The following is a 16981-nucleotide window of genomic DNA, read 5'->3' on the forward strand; positions in this document are numbered from 1 at the left end:
ATTGTGTGCCCTCTCCTACCTGCACTCTGTATATGGTGATATGTGACTCCCACCACTGCATATAGAGATATATGACCTGCTGTAAACTGTATAGAGTGATCCATTCTAACAATAGCCCACGAGTGCCTCCTGAAGTCCTTTAATGGGGACAGGTCGGAGATGCGACCGCAGCACGGCAAACATGCCGAGAGGCGGCCGGACCAAAAAATTTGCATGCTGGGCATCAGTGAATGTGAATGGGGTCGAAGCGGACCTCCAAAGGCACTCGTGGGCTAGCGTTAGCACGAATCCGGCAGGGAACAGCCTGTTAGACTCTGCTAACGCTAGTGTGAAAGTAGCCTTAGTCGTGTGATGATAGACAGGATGATGCTCTCTGTGAGCAGATCGATTTGTACAAATGTATTCATCAGAGCTCTTGTGCAACAAATATCTGTTCCCCCGCTCAACAGCCCCCCTCTTATGGCAGTCCATGCACCTAAACAGAGAAACCTATGACATCTCGGAACTGCTATGGATTTCTGGCTTCATTTGAGTCAGAAAACTGGCAAAAAATTTACATAAATTTGTTGGGGCGACTGGTCACACCCCTCCCTGCCATTGTCACACCTTTTTATTTTTTTAAAGGCAAAGTTAAAAAGTCGCAAACACATAGTTTGCAACTTTCTAACGCCACTTTTCAGAAACAAGGGATATGATAAATCTCCCCCTCTATTTATTCTGTTCATGGCTTAAATCTAATGGTGCAACTACAAATGACTAGGCCCTACAGCAAGTTTATGAACAGGGCACGCTTCCTCCCCCCTAGTAACATATGTATAATACATTAGCATCATATTCCTGTGTGCTGCTGGGACTGGGGCGTACTTCCTATTGCTATGTATGTACAGCAGTTATTCACTGATGACTGAGTTCTCTATGGAAACACAGGTGGATAGGGATGTCATGTGACTGCCCCTCTGAATATTCTTGTTGCAATGCATGCTGGGATTTTTACTTTCACTTTACAGCTGCTCCTCCCACACAGCCGGTCTGAGGGAGCGCCTCCAGGAAAGTGTGTCATGGTGAAGAGATTAGAAAAATTATATACAGCCAGTACATGTCACATGATATAAATACTTCATGGTTTTGGCTATTGTCTAGGGAACTTTGGATTTTTGATACTTAGGGTGGCCAACCACTTTAACATTTGCAATAGGTATCATAAAAAAACCTACAATACTGTCTTATTGGGAGGCAAGTCCCATCCATAGTACCCCAAGTTTTGCAACTGTTATGCCCAGATACGGATATGAAATTCTCCTCAAATTCTTACTTTTAAACAGTCAGTGCCCCCCAAATTTTCCACCAGATTATGACCAGTTATATAAAATTAGGCCACTTCTAAATTATACAAAATTATTTATAGACAATTACTACACAAGCATTCCCCTCTTCCAGAACCTGCAAGAAGCAAATACAGGAGCATGTGGCACTGTCAGGGGAAATCGCTGAGGTTTTCCACAATCCCTGCTGGTAATAAAACTACAAAGAGGAGAATCTGATGCCCTTCGTAGTGGCAAACTGCTGGCACTACGCTACAAGGACGGAAAAATGTTTACTTATGCTAAGTACAATTCACACAGAAGCCACAGTATCAGTAAGAGAAAGGGGGTCAACCACCGATAAACAAAAACCGACTTGCATACTAGATTGCAATAAGTACATGGGGGGCACTGACCTGTCTGATCAGGTACTTAAACCATATGAGGTAATGCGCAAGTCCTATGTCTGGTATAAAAAATTATCCATCTATTTGCTGCAGATGGCAATGTACAACTGTCACGGAAGGTGTACAGGAAACAAGACAACACAAAATGAATATATGACTCACTGGATCCAAAACTAAGGAACAAAAAGGGAGACCCCTGCATCAGACCTGGCACTCTCCCTGACTGCTCAGCCTATGCGAAAATCCCAATGGTAGATGATCGCATATCCTCGTACCTCGACTGTATAACACCTGAACACCCTATAATAGTGAGGGGACACGACCACCGGATCCCTACACTAGGTACGGAGGGAGTCAGGGTCACCTGGGATCCAGCAAACAGAAAATCACAAATTAATGCACCACACTTATCTTGTAGAAGACTGGGAAGTAGTATCAGCATGCACACACACTCCAGGAAGAACTATAAACCGCACACTGATGCACTATGGGGAGGAATTTAAAGGGACGCAATCAGTACAACTACATGACAGCTGAGAGAGGCTAACAAGATGAGGAACTGAAAGCAAAACAAAAGAAGCTCAAGGAGAAGGTTCTGAAAGGCATCTGTCAGAGCTTCTCAGATGTCTGGTGGTGACAGTACCCCTCCTTCTACGAGTGGACTCCGGACACTCAGAGCCCACCTTCTCAGGATGAGACCTATGGAAAGCCCTGATGAGACGAGTGGCCTTAATGTCCGTCACTGGGACCCACATCCTCTCCTCAGGACCATAACCCTCCCAATGAACGAGGTACTGGAGAGAACCGCGGACAACACGAGAATCCACAATCCTAGAGACCTGAAATTCAAGATTACCATCAACCATAATTGGAGGAGGAGGCAAAGACGAGAGTACAATAGGTTGGACATAAGGTTTTAATAAGGACTTATGAAAAACATTATGGATCTTCCAAGTCTGAGGAAGATCAAGACGGTAGGCAACAGGATTGATGACAGACAAGATTTTGTAAGGCCCAATAAACTTAGGATCCAACTTCCAGGAGGGAACCTTCAATTTGATATTCTTAGTAGACAACCACACCAGATCACCAACATTCAGGTCCGGACCAGGCACACGTCTCTTATCCGCCACACGCTTATATCTTTCACTCATGCTCTTTAGATTATCCTGAATCTTTTGCCAAATAGAAGACAAAGACGAGGAGAATCTGTCCTCATCAGGTAAACCAGAAGACCCCTCTCCCGAGAATGTCCCAAACTGCGGATGAAACCCATATGCACCAAAAAATGGTGACTTATCAGAGGACTCCTGACGACGGTTATTTAAAGCAAACTTAGCAAGGGACAAAAAAGAACACCAATCCTCCTGATTCTCCGCCACAAAACAGCGCAGATATGTCTCCAGATTCTGATTGACGCGCTCTGTCTGGCCATTCGACTGCGGGTGGAAAGAAGAAGAGAATGACAACCGAACCCCCAAGCGAGAACAGAAAGCCTTCCAGAATCTGGAAACAAACTGTGTGCCCCTATCAGAGACTATGTCTGAAGGAATACCGTGCAATTTGACAATGTGATCAATAAATGCCTACGCCAGCGTCTTAGCATTGGGCAAACCAGGAAAAGGGATGAAATGCACCATTTTGCTAAAACGGTCCACCACCACCAGAATCACAGTTTTCCCCGAGGAACGAGGCAGGTCCGTTATGAAGTCCATGGACAGATGTGTCCAAGGACGGGAAGGAATGGGTAAGGGAAGGAGAGGACCTGATGGCCGTGAATGAGGGACTTTGGCACGAGCGCAGGTCTCGCAGGCTGCCACAAAACCCTCAACCAACTTACGAAGCGCAGGCCACCAGAATCTTCGAGCGATGAGATCCACTATGGCTCTTGCCCCCGGGTGCCCAGCAAGGACCGTATCGTGGTGTTCCTTAAAAATCTTGTGTCTTAAAGCGAGAGGCACAAACAACCTCCCAGGAGGACAAAGATCAGGAGCCTCTGACTGGGCTACCTGCACCTCCTCCTCCAATTCAGGATAAAGAGCAGAGACCACCACACCTTCGGCCAAAATGGGACCCGGGTCTTCAAAATTTCCACCTCCCGAAAAAAAACAACGTGACAGGGCATCTGCCTTCACATTCTTAACCCCAGGGCGGAACGTGACAACAAAATTAAACCTTGAAAAGAACAAAGACCATCTGGCCTGTCTCGGGTTCAGACGCTTGGCTGACTCCAAGTAGGCTAGATTTTTATGGTCAGTAAACACGGTAATAGGGTGTCTGGCTAACCAATGGCGCCATTCCTCAAAAGCCAACTTGATGGCCAACAACTCCCTATCTCCCACATCGTAATTTCTCTCTGCGGAGGAGAGTTTCTTCGAGAAAAAGGCACACGGTCGCCATTTGGCAGGAGAGGAACCCTGAGACAATACCGCACCCACATCAGAAGCATCAACCTCAACTATGAAGGGTAGAGAAATATCAGGTTGTACCAAGATGGGAGCGGAAGCAAAACTCTCCTTGATATTAGAAAAGGCCTTACGCGCCTCTACCGACCAGGAAGAAAAATCTACCCCCTTTCTGGTCATATCAGTGAGTGGTTTAACAACAGAGGAATCATTCAAAATAAACTTCCTGTAATAATTGGCAAAGCCCAAAAAACGCATCAGCGCCTTCTGATTCTCAGGAAGCTCCCACTCAAGCACAGCGCGGACCTTCTCGGGGTCCATGCGAAAACCAGAAGCGGAGAGAAGAAACCCCAGAAATTGAATTTCTGGAACCGCAAACACACATTTTTCCAGTTTCGCATACAATTTATTCTCCCGCAGGAAGAGCAAGACCTGACGTAAGTGTTCCTTATGAGTTTTGAAATCAGGAGAAAAAATCAAAATGTCATCCAAATACACTAATACAAATTTCCCCATTAAATGATAAAAAATGCTGTTCACAAAATGCTGAAAAACGGCTGGAGCATTCATCAAACCAAAAGGCATAACCAAATTCTCAAAATGGCCCTCAGGGGTATTGAACGCCGTCTTCCATTCGTCTCCTTCTCTGACCCTGACCAGGTTGTATGCCCCTCTTAGATCTAATTTGGAAAAAACTTTACCCCCAACAATCTGGTTAAACAGGTCCGGGATCAGAGGAAGCGGATAAGGGTCACGAATTGTGATACTGTTCAGCTCCCTGAAATCCAGACAAGGTCTTAAAGAACCATCTTTTTTCTTAACAAAGAAAAAGCCAGCGGCAACAGGTGACTTCGAGGATCGTATGTGTCCTTTTCTCAGACTCTCAGAGATATAAGATTAAAGGAGGAATGGAGCTCAAAAAGCCAAAGTAATAAATGTTGTAAATACTTTATTATATCATAAAAAAGACATCAATAATTACATACACATAGATGCAATAGGAAAGGGAAACAAAAGAGACAGGGAAAAAACAACAGCGCCACCCTGGGTGGAGAGCTCTGGTCATGAGTCATAGAAGGTGTAGTCAGCAGGATAAATACATAATGGTAAAAGGAAATGATATAGCATAATGATGCTGCCGATACACAATAAGTATGGTAACAAGGGTGAGTCCCAAAATGTAAGGAAGGAAAGTAAAGGACCCAGACAATGGACCACTGAAATCCGGCTTGCAAATTGAAAAACCTAACAACAGAATAATGATCCGTGTAGAACAAGACCGGATGTACAGGTAAATGGGTGGAACTCACCAGAGAATCGGACCAAGAGAGGACAAAACCAGGATGGCGCTACCCCAACGCGCGTTTCGGCGTGCCTTCGACAGGCTCTCCGTGTGTTGGAGGACCTACTATTGGAACAAACTGGACCAGTCAATAATGCTGCTGGTGTTATTCCGCCTACAATCAGGAAGAAGTCTGCGAAGTTCCCTCCCCTGTCCCTGTGTCCGGCAATTGATCTCTTCGTCAAGATGGTCAGTAGGGATCTTGAACTTATCCCGACGTCAATACGACGTGACAATCTTGACAGGGACCAACGTCGGAGCCTTAATAAACTTAAGAGCATGGATGATGTGATTTTCAAACCAGCCGACAAGGGAGGGAACGTAGTAGTCTGGCCACGCAATATGTATTTGACGGAGGTGTATCGTCAACTCAATAATCCTATATGTTATAAAAAACTTACATTTAATCCTTCCATTTCCTTTAGAAGTGAGCTATTGAGAATTTTGGACACTGGTCTAGAGAGGAACACCATTTCAAAACAAATGTACGAAACCCTTATCATCCAGGATCCATCCATCCCAACCCTGTACCTTTTACCTAAGGTACACAAGAGTGCCTCAGTACCCCCAGGTAGGCCCATTATATCTGGCTGTAACAGTATGGTGGAGAATATCTGTAGATTGTTCATCTGAAACCAATTGTAGAAACTCTGCCATCCTATATCAGAGACACCTCTGATTTTCTACAGAGGATACAGGGGATCATTTTGGAGGAGGACCATATCATGGTGACATGCGATGTGGAGTCTCTCTATACGAGCATTCAACATACAGATGGGTTGCTGGCAGTGGAGTTTTTCCTCTCTACCAGCAGCCTACCGAGAGACTTCACATCGTTCTTACTTCAACTCCTTAAGTTCGTACTCACGAGGAACTTTTTCTCGTTCAACGGGTCCTTTTTCCTGCAGCTCCAGGGGACAGCTATGGGGGCGGCATGTGCGCCCGCGTATGCCAACCTGTTCCTGGGGCTGTGGGAAAGGGACCTGTTACTGTCAGATAGACATGTCGCTATGGACCGCGCCATTTTATGGGCGCGGTACATAGACGACGTCTTCTTGATCTGGCAGGAAACGGAGGTACAGCTTCATGATTTCTTTAAACTCTTAAATACCAACTCTAAAAACATCAGGCTGACGTATACGTACCATAAACAAAGGGTCGATTTCCTCGATGTATCGGTGTTCAGAGGCAGTGGTGGCCAACTCAGGACGGATGTTTTCCGGAAAGAGATGGCCGTAAACTCATATCTACATGCTACCTCTCTCCATCCCAAAAGTACCATCTCGGCGATTCCAGTGGGTCAGTTCCTGCGTATTCGCAGGATATGCTCCGATGATGCGAGATTTGAGAAACAGGCCAGTGACCTCAAGGATCGGTTCCTCAGGAGAGGATACAGTCATCGGTCCATTAAGAAGGTCTACCGACACGCAAAAAAACAGTGCCAGTCCCAATTGCTATCTACTAAGAAAGAAAGAATACCGGACGGCAAAATACGATTCATTAGCACCTTTCACTCGCACTGGGATGATATGAGGTCTTGTTTGACCACGCATTGGCCTATCTTGCGCACTGATCCAATTCTGGAAAAAATACTGCCCATACGTCCCCTTGTCACGGCACGCAGGGCTAACACCCTGCGAGATAATTTGGTAAGAGGCTATTTACAGCCTACCTTTCCCCAACTCTTTGCCGGACAGGATGGCCCCAGGATGGATTTCAGACCATGCGATAGATGTGCCGCGTGTCCAAACATGGAGCGCTCCCTTGATTTCGCCAATTCCTCTGGTACTAGAACCTTCAGGATTAAACATTCCCTCACGTGTTCCAGCACTCAGGTGGTATACTATGCCCAGTGCCCATGTCCCATGATCTACGTGGGGCTGACCACACGGGAGCTGAGGGTCCGCGTGAGGGAACACGTGAGGGATATCCTGAAGGCGCAGAAGTTGGAGGAGATTGAGGTCTCTAAACCCATCGCTAGACATTTTAAGGCACACCACTCTTGCAATCCCAGGCTTCTCAAAGTGAGGGGAATTGATTGTATCCAAGTAGACTTGCGCGCTGGCAATACTTCCAAGCGGCTAGCCCAACGGGAAAGCCGCTGGATTTGGACCCTGGGGACATTACGCCCCAGGGGTCTTAACGAAAATCTGGGTTTCTCCGCTTTCTTGTAGTCGCTGGGTCCACTACTGTGGATTCCATCTTGTTTTAACAGTTAGTATGCAATTTTTATGAATATATGTTATTGACTCATTATGTATTTTCTATTTGTTTTCTTTTCTCCAGCACTTTTTAAGTTATTTATAGGATACCTCTTCTATCGATGCCAATGTCCGATTCATTCCTTCATCCTTACCATTGGCCCTCTCCCACGGGCTTGAATACTTGCAACATCTTGGATCCATAAGGATACACAGCTGCATTTGCGTCATTTACTTGCAAGATACTGTTTTTATCAGTACTTCTCTTTATGTACTACTATGCACTATTTTTCGTATAAGTGGTCCCCTTCATGGGCTTGAAATAGCCGTAAAACATCTTGGACCTAGAAGAATGTACAGCTACTGTATATCTGCACTAATATATTGACGCATGAAGGTTTCTTTCCCTTCCTACTTCCCTTTTCTTTCTTTCATTCCTCATTCCTTTTTCTTGTCCCCCTCCCCCCCTTTTTTTTCGTTTCTATTTTCCCTGATGATCCATTTTCTGGTGGTTTTTTCCTCGTTTATATATCTCAACTTATTTGCACTTGGCACTTTATATACCCGCAGGCTTCTACCTGCAATCATTATAATTGACTCCCCCTTTCCTTGGGGTCTTTTCCATTCACTCACGTATTATGTCAGCACTTTGCTTGGTTGTAGTTTTCACCTCCTCTAGTTCTTCTCTTCACAAATTCATATCTGTGCACTCTTGTCACAGTCTTACCCCACATTTACCATTCTTCTGTATCATCATTATGTTCTACATATATCTTGTTCATTCAGGTCTTTTCCATCATTTTTCTCCTCATTTTTTTTATTTTTTTACCTTTATCCATTGTATATTTATAATCCATGGCGTATTCTTGATGCACACTACCTATATGGGATTCTATTATCATGTTCATTTGATATGTATTTATCAGTTTCATTTGACATGTACACACATGCATTTGCACTTTATGTATTGTAATCGCCGTCACTTGTACCCATTATTGTTGTACATGTCTGTATATGTCTGTATATGTTTGTACATTGTATATGGTTGTATATACATGCGTATCTTAATGAATTTTACTCACCATTCCGGGCATGTTATTACATGTCACCCTATATATTTAGTCACTATATTCACTTCTGTAGTCATCAGATAAGTATTTTACTTATAATGCTTTCTATTTCCCTCCCACTTCTTCCTTTTTTCTTCCCTCCTTTCTTTTTTGCGATAAGGGTGCTCTGAGTCCTTGGCATCAATTCTAAACAGACGGCTGTCTGTTGCTCCTCCCCTAGTGTGACGCGTGCGCTCGTCATCTGGCGCCGCCTCCGGTGCCCTGGGCCTGTGCGTCTATGCATCATCCCCGCCCGATCATGTGCTTGGTCACGTGGGGGGCGGGTTCTTTGGTCTGACGCCGGGTCCAGGGTGTCCGGATGTGGTTCGCTTCCGGAGTGATCGCGCGCCCGAAGACATCACACCTGGGGACAAGCAAGTGCTGGAGCATGATTGGTTCGTACAGATTTTAAAATGTTTGATCCGCAGTGATGGCGCTACCCCCTGACGAAGGCACGCCGAAACGCGCGTTGGGGTAGCGCCATCCTGGTTTGGTCCTCTCTTGGTCCGATTCTCTGGTGAGTTCCACCCATTTACCTGTACATCCGGTCTTGTTCTACTCGGATCATTATTCGGTTGTTAGGTTTTTCAACTTGCAAGCCGGATTTCAGTGGTCCCTTGTCTGGGTCCTTTACTTTCCTTCCTTACATTTTGGGACTCACCCTTGTTACCATACTTATTGTGTATCGGCAGCATCATTATGCTATATCATTTCCTTTTACCATTATGTATTTATCCTGCTGACTACACCTTCTATGACTCATGACCAGAGCTCTCCACCCAGGGTGGCGCTGTTGTTTTTTCCCTGTCTCTTTTGTTTCCCTGTCCTATTGCATCTATGTGTATGTAATTATTGATGTATTTTTTATGATATAATAAAGTATTTACAACATTTATTACTTTGGCTTTTTGAGCTCCATTCCTCCTTTAATCTGATTTATGCTCGGGAGCTTTTGCCGAGTCATTTTCTTTGGGGGTAGCATCTTGGGTATATTATTGGGGGAGCACAGGCCCCCCCGGACTTTTCTGTCCCCCTTGTTGTTCGATGCCCCCAGGGTCACCCCTTTCCCTTTCTGCTAATTTATTTACTGTGTTTTGTTTCACAGAGTCAGTGACCTCACACTACCATTATGGATTATAAAGCCAGAGAACTCTCCTAGCTTTCTCAATTGGATGCCGTGTTCAGGGATGAAGGAGCAGTGGGTGGTCCCAGCGACGGCTTGATTAAGGAGACCCAGAATAATTTACAATTGCTACAATATAAGAGAGCGCGCACCTGGTGGAATAAGGCCTTCCTGGAAAAGTACCTCCAGAGGGGCCTCATTCCCCGGGGTCTTAGGATACAAGTCTTTCCTTCCTTCCCCATTGAGGATGACACGTTTGTCTCCAAGTGGGAAGAAATTTGCAATCAGAGCTCATTTGGCTTCATTGAGCTCCTAATTGGCCACAACAAAAAAAGCCCTCAGACCTGGCACTCTCCCTGACTGTTCAGCCTATGCGAAAATCCCAATGGTAGATGATCGCATATCCTCGTACCTCGACTGTATAACACCTGAACACCCTATAATAGTGAGGGGACACGACCACCGGCTCCCTACACTAGATACGGAGGGAGTCAGGGTCACCTGGGATCCAGCAAACAGAAAATCACTAATTAATGCACAACACTTATCTTGTAGAAGACTGGGAAGTAGGATCAGCATGCACACACACTCCAGGAAGAACTATAAACCGCACACTGATGCACTATGGGGAGGAATTTAAAGGGACGCAATCAGTACAACTACATAACAGCTGAGAGAGGCTAACGAGATGAGGAACTGAAAGCAAAACAAAAGAAGCTCAAGGAGGAGGTTCTGAAAGGCATCTGTCAGAGCTTCTCAGATGTCTGGTGGTGACAACAACTCCTATGTGCTGTACAAAAAGTCTGGGGGAACACAAACATTACTTTGGTATCAAGGAATTATTATTGAGAAATTAATGTACCCCATTAGAGGCCACACCCTACCAGTGGAAGCAGAAAAAATAAGGAGATTAGTTGAAAGGCACTTTATTGCAGCTAAACCCCTGTCACCACCAGATCTTTGAGAATTTCTGTTAGTCGTTCTTCAGTACCTTCTGCATGATCTTCTTTTGTTTTTCTTTCGTTTTGACATCTCTCCTCCCTCTCCCAGCTGCCATCTATTAGCAGTGATTGCCTCCCTATATATATCTCCTCCCCATACTGCCTTACCTTGCTGTTTATACAACTTCCTGGAGTGTGCTGATGCTAGAAGCTGTTACTGCTGCATCCACAAGATAAGTCTGTTTCTTTATTTCAGTTTTCCTGTGGGCTTGATCCTAGGTGACCCTGACTCCCTCTGTATTAAGTGTAGGGAGCCGGTGGTAGTGTCTCCTCACTATTATAGGGTGTTCAGGTGTCATACAGTCGAGGAACGAGGATATGAAATTTTCTACCATTGAGATTTTTGCATAGGCTGAGCAGTAAGGGAGAGAGCTAGGGCTGTTACAGGGCTTACCCTTTTGTTCCTTAGTTTTGGATCAAGTCAGTCGGATCTCATTTGTGTCTTCTAGTTTTCTGTAACACCATCCGTGACAACCCCCAACACTAAACCAAAGACATCCACAAAAGAGGGGCCGTGTCTGCACAAACGAGACATCAGACGAGACACAAGATACTTTTGCCCTGACTGCCCCTCTCGGCCACCACTGTGCATTGGGAACTGTTTTTAAAGTGTATCATACACAGGCACACAGGTTTTGCATTTTGGTACACATAGGGCTTTAGTAGGATTTGTGCATATTTAGTACTTTTAGCTAATTTTGTGTTTGTACCGGGGGTCTAAGTACGTTGTTAACCAGTACTGGTCCTTGCCCTTTATGCTTTTTATATGGGGATCCCTCTTCAAACACTGGAGCATGAAGGCCCCCATTTGCACTAAATTGGAAGCGGTGGAGCGCCCTGGCTCCTGCTCATCGCCCAGGAGAATGTCATCCTGTTCTCCTCCCCCCAGCCACAGACAACACCAGGGATCTCTTAAAAGTTTAATGTCCCCCTCAAACCCTGCTCTTCTTGCCCCTCATCCTCCTCCCCCCAGCCACCATCCTCCTGTGACTCTTCTTCAGACTCCTGTTGACTTTTCTCAGATGGAGTAGCCCCCCTGGCAATTCATCCAGCATTGTGACTTCCTCATCTTCCAGCTCCTGCTCCTCGACAGTTTGATCAATGACACGACACAATGCATGCTCCAGAAAGAAGGCATAAGGTACGATGTCACAGATTGCACCCTGGCTGCGACTGATCAGTTTGGTGATCTCATCAAATGGCCGCAGAAGTCTGCATGCGTCACGCATAAGCAAACACTGGCACAGTGAAAGAAAAAACAAGTTCCACAGAACCTGTCCTGCCGCAAATTTCCAACAGGTAGTCGTTAACTGTACGTTTCTGCTGGAGCAGCCTATCAAACATATACAAGGTGGAGGTCCAGCGCGTCGGGCAGTCACAAATCAGAAGTCTGATGGGCAGGTGGTGTCGCCGCTGAACGTCAGCAAGGCGAGCCATGGCTGTTCAAGATCTTCTAAAATGGCCAGAGATTTTCCTGGTCTGCTGCAAGACGTCCTGGACCCCGGGGTATTTGGCAACGAATCACTGCATGACTAAGTTCAGGACATGTGCAATGCACGGCACGTGTGTCATTTTTCCCTGTTTCAGTGCGCTCAGCAGATTGGCACCATTGTCGCACACCACTTTACCAAATTGAGCAGGGTTAGCCACTGATCGGCCTGTGACAGCAGAGCTGAAAGGAGTGCAGGACCGGTGTGTGGCTCTTGGCTTCCAGCCACAACAGCCGCACCACAGCATGGCAACGTCTCACCTGGCACAACAAATAGGTTCTGGGGAGCTTAGGGGGCGCAGCCCAAGAGGCGGTAGCATTGGAAAAAGAGGAGAAGTCAGCCAAGGAGGAGATGGAGGATGGAGTAGGAGGAGGAGAAGAGGCAGGCCTGCATGCAATCCGTGGCAGTAACATCAAATCCACATGGGTGCCACGGGTTGCATGTTTGACGACCGTCAGAAGGTTCACCCAGAGGGCAGTAAAAGTTATGTACCTTCCCTGCCCATGTTTGCTAGACCACGTGTCTGTGATAAGCTGTATCTTGGCACCGACACTGTGTGCTAGACACTGTGTAACCCCACAATTGGAGCCCTCCCCCTCTGTCTAACCTCTCTGATGCTGTGGTTGCTATTGACATCTAGTGTGGATCACGAATATTCGAATTTCGAATTTTTATTGCGAATATAGGTACTTCGAAAATTCGCGAATATAGTTAAATATATTCGTAATTTTGAATATTCGATTTTTCCCGATTTTTTTTCCTCGAATATTTTTTATTTATTTTTTTAGATCAGTACACATGATCCCTTCCTGCTTCTAGCTTGTGGGCCAATAAGAAGGCTGCAATATACTTGACTTTAGGAGTAGTGATGAGCGGCAGGGGTCATATTCGAAAATGCACGATTTTTTTTCTTGAAAAAATCGGCAAGGTAATATTTTTTTTGAATATTCGTCGAATATTCGAAAATTCGAAAATTCATGATTGTTTTCTTGAAAAAAAATCGGCAAGGTAATGATTGTGTAATATGCGAATTTTCGTATTCGAATTTTTATTGCAAATTTTTCAACTTTTAGACAAAAAAGATTATAGCACTATATTAGCTAAATTGCTCTATATTCGTTTTTTTCGAATATTCGCTATATTGCTATATATTACGAATATTCGAAAAAACTGTTATAGCAATATAGCGAATATTCAAAAAATCGAATATAGAGCAATTTAGCTAATATACAGGTCATTCTCAAAAAATTAGCATATTGTGATAAAGTTCATTATTTTCTGTAATGTACTGATAAACATTAGACTTTCATATATTTTTGATTCATTACACACCAACTGAAGTAGTTCAAGCCTTTTATTGTTTTAATATTGATGATTTTGGCATACAGCTCATGAAAACCCAAAATTCCTATCTCAAAAAATTAGCATATCATGAAAAGGTTCTCTAAACGAGCTATTAACCTAATCATCTGAATCAACTAATTAACTCTAAACACCTGCAAAAGATTCCTGAGGCTTTTAAAAACTCCCAGCCTGGTTCATTACTCAAAACCGCAATCATGGGTAAGACTGCTGACCTGATTGCTGTCCAGAAGGCCATCATTGACACCCTCAAGCAAGAGGGTAAGACACAGAAAGAAATTTCTGAACGAATAGGCTGTTCCCAGAGTGCTGTATCAAGGCACCTCAGTGGGAAGTCTGTGGGAAGGAAAAAGTGTGGCAGAAAATGCTGCACAACGAGAAGAGGTGACCGGACCCTGAGGAAGATTGTGGAGAAGGACCGATTCCAGACCTTGGGGGACCTGCGGAAGCAGTGGCCTGAGTCTGGAGTAGAAACATCCAGAGCCACCGTGTACAGGCGTGTGCAGGAAATGGGCTACAGGTGCCGCATTCCCCAGGTCAAGCCACTTTTGAACCAGAAACAGCGGCAGAAGCGCCTGACCTGGGCTACAGAGAAGCAGCACTGGACTGTTGCATGTCATTCGGAAATCAAGGTGCCAGAGTCTGGAGGAAGACTGGGGAGAGGGAAATGCCAAAATGCCTGAAGTCCAGTGTCAAGTACCCACAGTCAGTGATGGTCTGGGGTGCCATGTCAGCTGCTGGTGTTGGTCCACTGTGTTTTATCAAGGGCAGGGTCAATGCAGCTAGCTATCAGGAGATTTTGAAGCACTTCATGCTTCCATCTGCTGAAAAGCTTTATGGAGATGAAGATTTCATTTTTCAGCACGACCTGGCACCTGCTCACAGTGCCAAAACCACTGGTAAATGGTTTACTGACCATGGTATTACTGTGCTCAATTGGCCTGCCAACTCTCCTGACCTGAACCCCATAGAGAATCTGTGGGATATTGGGAAGAGAAAGTTGAGAGACGCAAGACCCAACACTCTGGATGAGCTTAAGGCCGCTATCGAAGCATCCTGGGCCTCCATAACACCTCAGCAGTGCCACAGGCTGATTGCCTCCATGCCACGCCGCATTGAAGCAGTCATTTCTGCAAAAGGATTCCCGACCAAGTATTGAGTGCATAACTGAACATAATTATTTGAAGGTTGACTTTTTTTGTATTAATAGCTCGTTTAGAGAACCTTTTCATGATATGCTAATTTTTTGAGATAGGAATTTTGGGTTTTCATGAGCTGTATGCCAAAATCATCAATATTAAAACAATAAAAGGCTTGAACTACTTCAGTTGGTGTGCAATGAATCTAAAATATATGAAAGTCTAATGTTTATCAGTACATTACAGAAAATAATGAACTTTATCACAATATGCTAATTTTTTGAGAAGGACCTGTAGTGCTATAATCTTCTTTGTCTAATAGTTTTAAGTTGAAAAATTCGCAATAAAAATTCGAATACGAAAATTCGAATTACGAAAATTCGCATATTACACAATCATTACCTTGCCGATTTTTTTTTCAAGAAAAAAATCGTGAATTTTTGAATTTTCGAATATTCGACGAATATTCTAAAAAATATTTGCGAAATATCGCGAATTCGAATATGACCCTTGCTGCTCATCACTATTGACATCTGCTCACCTTGAGGCTGGCACCTGACTGCCCTGAAGTCCCTAGGCGGGTTCCTCACCCGTACACCGATCACGTGCCTAAACCCTGGCTTTCCCTAAGATGAGCCCTACATAGTGAATAGGGCTGTGGGAACACTAGTCCGCACCACTATCACTAAAGGAAAACACCAAGGAGAGGACAGACTATACAGACAAAGCATATAATGCCAGGTGGGCGACAACAGCGGACAACAAAAGCCCAACAGTGATCCGGAGGGTAACGCTCTGGAACGACAACCAAGAATCACAGCTACACAGCTCCAGTGGGTCAGTATAGAAGTCCAGGCAGGAAGCTCTATATCTGGCAACCAGAGAAGTGGGAGAGGGGAATATAAGGAGGTTGAGAGTGCTAGACAAGAAACAGCTGAGGAGAAAAAGCTACGGATCCCTGAGTGAGCCAAAAAGGATTGCAAGGCAAACCCAGAAAGCTACCATTAAGAAACAGCACTATCTTTACACATAGAGCGCGCAGCCACCCGCTGCGACTTCCTGACCCCGGGTATAACGGAGTCAGATGTGGCTCTTGACACCCTCGTGACAGGATCTGAGTTATCTTCAATTCCGGGCGGATGCTAATTGTATTGCACAGCTCGTGAGCCCAATCTATACATTCCCCACATGTATAGAGTGGAGCTTTACACAGATGTATCCTCTGGATAGGTCATCAGTATCTAATCAGTGGGGGTCCGACACCCGGGACCCCTACCGATCAGTTGTTTGGGAAGGTACCAGAGCTCGCAGTAGATCCATGGCCTTCTCTCAGCTTTCACTAGGTCATATGATGTCACATCAAATGGCCTAGACGCAGTTCAGCCTCATTGACATGAAGGGGCTGAGCTGCAATACCAAGCACATCCGCTATACTATGTATTGCACTGTGCTTGGTGTGCAGAGAAAAGGTTATGACACTACTGTGAGTGCTAGTGCCTTCTTAAACAGCTGATCAGTGGGGTCCTAGGTGTCGGACTCCCACCGATCAGACATTGCTGACTAGAGATGAGCGAAGATCTCAAATCTTCCATTTAGCTGCTTCACCGAATTTCACAAAGGAATTCCCTTCAGTGGGAATGACTGTCACAAAGCACATTTCTTTGTGAGTAGTAGATTCAATGACGGGGAACAGTGTCACTGAACCCCTCAGATGCAGCGTTCATCACTGATCGCAGCATCTGAGATGACCATTGAGTCAGGGGTTAATCTGTTAAAAGAATATTAAAAATGCTCACCTCATCTATTTCCTCACAACAAGTCTGTTGCAGCCATCTTGATTAAAGATCCAGCGCAAAATCTCGCGCGATACGTGATGACGTCATCACTTTGGCCGGTGTGGTGATGTCATAGGTCACCGTGTACAAGATATTGCGTGGGATCTTCAATCAAGATGGCCGAAGCAGACGTGAAAATGGATGAGATGAGTACGAATTATTTTTTTACCACCATTTTAGGAAAAATTTATTTGTTACTACGAAGTACGAGGAAATTCGACTTCGCGGCAAATCCAATTTTCCCTGAACTCCAGAGGATAGGTCAT

This window comes from Bufo gargarizans, chromosome 4, assembly GCF_014858855.1.
Source record: "Bufo gargarizans isolate SCDJY-AF-19 chromosome 4, ASM1485885v1, whole genome shotgun sequence".
In the NCBI taxonomy this organism is placed as follows: Eukaryota; Metazoa; Chordata; class Amphibia; order Anura; family Bufonidae; genus Bufo; species Bufo gargarizans.